This window comes from Corvus cornix, chromosome 2, assembly GCF_000738735.6.
Source record: "Corvus cornix cornix isolate S_Up_H32 chromosome 2, ASM73873v5, whole genome shotgun sequence".
In the NCBI taxonomy this organism is placed as follows: Eukaryota; Metazoa; Chordata; class Aves; order Passeriformes; family Corvidae; genus Corvus; species Corvus cornix.
In genome coordinates this window covers 15,888,501-15,893,976 of record NC_046333.1, presented here as the reverse complement: position 1 = coordinate 15,893,976, position 5,476 = coordinate 15,888,501, and positions in this window count along the sequence as shown.

Genomic DNA, 5,476 nt, shown 5'->3' with positions numbered 1-5,476 from the left:
GCCTCTTCTACCACCAGGAGTGTTGGGTGCATGGGAGTGATGGGATTCCTGATCCAATTCCTGCATGTAATCAGGCCCGATTGCAGCTGCGGTGAGCGGTAGGATCTGGGAAAACTGTTTTGAACGCCAGTAGCCCCAGGGCTGGAGCATGCCCAGATGTTTCATGGAATGGCTCTGGCAGACCAGTCGCACACAGGTGTTTATTGGCTTGAAGTAAAAGTCAGGAATACCAGGAATAATTCATCCACCACTTGGCTCTTCAAACAGAACAGGAACGAGCACGACGTGCAAATCTAAATGGCAGATAACGGCGGCTCTCAGCTAACACACACACACACACACACGCTTCACCCACGGAGCTGCTTGCGGGATGAACTTTTTATTTTCCTGGAATGAACTCATTTTAGTTATGAAAACTGATTATGCATATTGTTAAAGGCATGCAGCCAAGCAACTGTACAACTCTCTTTTTCATTAATATCTATCATTTTTAGGAACAAAACATGCTGCTGCTGAATGCAAGTACAAGTCTGCTCAGAAATGTGATTTGCAGTTTACTTTCTCTTCATGTTTAAAAGCTATTTCAAAGCAAAACAGACTAACCAGATCAAAAGTAGCTTTGTGTACTTAGACTGAATATACCAATTTTCACACTAAAATTACTTTATGGAGCAAAGACTTGTTATATGTGGCAAATCAAAGGAGAAATGTAAGAAACTATTCCAGAGAGGTTTGCTCCTCCGCACAGCAAAAGCTCTGCTCAGCCTCTCCGTGACCTGGGCTCTGCACGATTTATTGGTTATCTTTAATAAAGCGAAATTCAAGCGCCTTTTCTGTTTTGTTACTTCCATTTTAACACCAGCAGTAGCAGACAGACAGACAAAGTTTAGTTTTAGCCTGGGAGCTAAAAGAAATACTTCTAACATACATATGTACTGTTACAGTCTGACTTATAAATGCTCAGTAGTAAAGTCAGCAGGAATTGAGCACTAAAACTGGAGAAGAGTAAATGGAAAGAGATCCTGCTGTATTTGCAGACTCGTGGTAATAAGGAAAGCACTCATGACTGCTCTTGGAAACTTGTCATGTAAGTGAGTATGGGGAGAGGTCAGGCAGTGACAGACTACTCTGCCAGCCTGAAATGGGGAGTTGCACCAAATCTAAAAAACTGAAAACATGCATTTAACTTAAAATGAATGTTATTAAAACAAATTATACCCATCATTCAGAAATGTAATCTGAAAGTACCGTAACTCCTGGCTTCTGTTCAGATGATGTCTGGCAGTGTGCTGTGTATCATCCACAAAGTATCTTCCTGAATCCCTAGCACCCTGGCTTCAGGAACCGCTCTAAATCTCACCAAATTCTGATGATTCTGATGTCATTTTCTAAGCTTAAAGTATTCTTTCAAGTGACATCAATCATGACTCAACCTGGCCTCTCTTGCCATATATGACAAAGGCTCCTATTTTTAATTTTTCAGACAAATACAGCTTGTATAACTTTTCTTTTGCCAGAAATATGTCAGTTCAAAACTTACTATTCCAAGCATATTCTGTTCTTTTGGGATACTTGTCAGCTGGCCTATATATATCAGGTTTGTAAGAAATTAAATGTTTTTCTAGAAGCAAACTAGCAGACTTGGAGAACAGAGCTTCCACCTTGCATTTTTAATAGAATTTGTGAAAATCTGTGGTTATATTGTCAAGAAGCACAGAGACTAATTGCACAGAGCCAACAATTCACTCAGCGTGGTGGTTAAAATGCATAAATGGATAAAAATGATTTGTATTAGAGCCTGCAGTCTCTTGTAAATGTCAAATACTTTCTTGACATTCTAAAACCCAGGCTGTACAGCGAAAATGGGAGAGTAGCATTTTGTATTAATTTTAAAATGTCTAAAACTGATTATCCCCTTCTAGCACTGAATATTTCACTGTTTCATGAAGACCTTAGATGCTGATTGTAACTGGCTGTACTCTTTCAACTCATCATGGCTCTCATTTTTTTTCCAGCAGAGTAATGAATATTTTACTTGAGATAAATAAATAAGATTTTACTTCCTGTGAAAGAAGATATTTAAAGAGATTCCCCACAACCAGTTTTCCCACTTGGAGAAAGTTGTAAATATTCCTTTCCCCTATTTCCCATGCATGATAGTCTTGCCATTCCCGTGAACCTGCTGTTCCTCTTCTGTAAATCCCCATCCCATGCATTTATCTCCATGTATTTCGGTACTGTCACTTCGGCTTTATACTGTTCATTTTAATCACCTTGCAGGGTTCAAAGGACACCTGGACACATCCCCATCTCCCAGTCTTTAAAACATTCACCAAAAGTTCTAGTATAAAGGATTTATGATGTTTCCTTGGATCAAAACATTTGTATCCTTACCATACATCCATTAGACTTTACTTTTTTTACTCTGCTAAAGTAGAATGATGCACAGGTGTAGTTGAACTGACGGAAGTTTTTGTATTTTTCTAGAACAGATCACTTATATTTTGTACAACTGACATTTTACTGATTGTTCTCATTAGTACCCATATTTATTTCTAAAGAATTGTGAAATGAAATCATCAAAAAGCTACCAGCTGCACAAGTCTTCTCAAGCCTCTGTCTGAGTCTGTCTTACACATTACAAAAACATGCAAGGCTAAGGGCTTAGAGATAGTCTCAAAAACAAAAAGGAAAAAAAAAGAAAAAAAGAAGAAAAAAATTGAAAAGGAATATCCAGGTGGTTTTTTAACTATAAAATACAATAAAGTAGAGTTTGGAAAGTATTACACAGAAATATAATAACAAAAACCCCCAAGATACGCCGTTTACAAGTTGAGCTGTACAGTGCTGTGCCTGTGCACGAGCTGAAATCAGTAAAGCAGACAGAGCTCACTTGACAGGGTTTGCGAGCTCCGAATGTACAAATGTATGACTGGCAGCTTACAGGCTGCTGAGCAACGCTAGAAAATCTTTCAAGGCTTAAGGTTAACTAAGGTTAATTATTCTGAAACACTGTTTCATAGATTTCAGTAATAATTGCCTAAAGTGACAGCAATGAATTGCTGCCTCCATTTTGAGAGCTCTTGGGAAATTACTTAAAAGCGTGAGAGAAGATTTATTGTGACCACATTGTAGGTGTAAAAGAAATGAAATGCTGGAAGGACAGCTGAGCAGCAAAGGGCAGGGCCATCTAATGCAGTCCCACAATTTCCATTAAATAATTTAGACAAAGAGTCAATAGATTTATCAGCCACACATGTTTACTACCACGTGTTTGACGGGACTTTGATGCATTTGCATTGAAGTTTGCTCCCAGATACTAATCTCAGATACTAATCCAAAGATAATAACCAGACAGCTCTCACACATTTGATTAGTTGCTGAAATATTTATCATCTTTCCTGATTGCATCTTATCTCAAAGCCAAACCCTGAGCCCAGAGAAGTAATCAGCTTGGTTCCAGGATAAGAGCTGCCAACCCCATTGTGAGGAGTGTTGCAGAAGTCAAAGGGACCACACATGAAACGCACTAAGGTTCAACTGTAAAAGTCAGCAAGACCTGGCATTAGATTACAAGGTCTTCAGAGCAAAGGCATCCCTGATTTCCCAGGCACAGAAAGACAAGAGGTAAAACTCTGATACTGTTAAAATAAAAATCAAACTTTTCTAACTTCACCAGCACTGTGTGTTTATCGTGTTCATCCACTGCCATCTCATCTGTGCCACGCTGTTAAACTGAAGGAACCATCCTGTGTGCTCAAGTGGTACAGATGAAAGTCATTTGAGGCTAACTATAGGAGGAGTTCCTACTATCGCTCCTTTAGGGATTGAAGTGGTGTCAGCTCTCTGCTGATATTTCACCCTTGTCCAAGGCACATGATACAGAAAGCAGCAGCAGCAGCCATTAGGTATTCACAGTGAAGCAATCCAGACTAAGCACTTTCCAATAGCACAAAATGAGTCAATTTACCAGGAAGAGAGGGAGTTGCACTGGCATAAAAAAATTCTAAGTTATTCACAAGATGCTAAAAGAGAAGAAAGAATCATCAATCCTGAGCACTGGAACCATGAGGATCCATAAGGACTTTACATGATGCTCATGAGCCCAAGCCAAGTAACCACTGCTGTAAGTGGAGCTGTGAGGGAAGCAGAGCAGTAGCACTGCCTCCCTGCAGAGCTTGCTCAGATTTGGAGAGAATCTGGCCTCTTGTGTTTTCCACTTACACTTTGTGACAGACAAATAAGTGTAGCTGGGAGCGACGCAGGAGTTCCTGCAGAAAATCTGAGCGGAGTGTCTCACTGCGGGTACTTAAACACGGTTGCAGCAGCAGAGTTAACACCAGTCACCCCTCTGGCACAAAGTAGGTGAATGTGAAGGAGGCTCAGGATTAAAAGTGCTATCACCTTGTCAGCAATACACAGACACTTCAACCATGCCCGTCACGGGACTTGCTGGACTCAAACAGGCTCTTAAGGGTAGTCAGGTTTTAATTCCACTTTCAGAAGATGATTTCTGGAGACCACAAAGTCAAGAGCTATGTTCAGTGACACTGTGAAGGGGAAGCACATGCAGAGTCTGCCACGAGGTAGTCAAGAATTACACACTGGAGTGTGTTACCTGACACAGGTAATGCAACTGCTCCTTGCTAAATGTGCGTAAGTGAAGGGCTAAGGGTGGTGACGGCTCCTTCTTGTAGTGGAGGGAGTGGAGTGAATGACGCTGCTCAAATCATCTTCCCACGCTGTCTTCACCCATAGGTTGCTCACTTTTGTGCAGGCTTGGAGACTTGCCAGTGTTGAGAGCCCAGCAGTGCCCCAGCCTCTCTATTCCAGCGGTTCCTGGCCAGCCTCTCCTCTCTGCTTCAAACTGCCTTTGTTAAACTCTTGGCCCCTGACATGGAGAGGCTTTTTGAGAAGACTGGTTAGGAAGAAAGGAAACGAGATTAAATAGAATTGGTCACTTGAGAACATTTGCAGAAACTTTGTCTTTATTTGCTTGGTCTGGTAGCTTTGGAAGATAGGAACTCCACATGTTTTATGGTTACATTTATATAACAAATAAAGTCTTTAATTACAGCAACCCTTGCTTTCAAGGAGGCAGTAGGGAAGCCAAAGAAAAACAGAAGACTGTGCAGTCACAGTAATAATGTCTGATAATCAGAAGTGTCACGTAATCCTCTGAAAATTAAAAATGGAATAATAAAATATTTTCCTCATTTACTTAGTTACTGTGTAATCTTATCAGGGATACCATCCCTCATTTCAAACACTGTGGTGTTACCTATGGCAGCCTCTCCCGTGGCAAAGAGTGGCACCTCCTGCTTTGCTTGGAACAGCTTCCCTGCAGCTCCCCTGCCGTGCCGCAGCATCCCCCGAGCCCACGCGCTGGCTGACACTCACGGAGAGCGCAGTGTCAGGAGCAGGGTATGAATGGAGTTGGATTTTTGAAGGGAAAATAGAACTTGATACTTCAGTT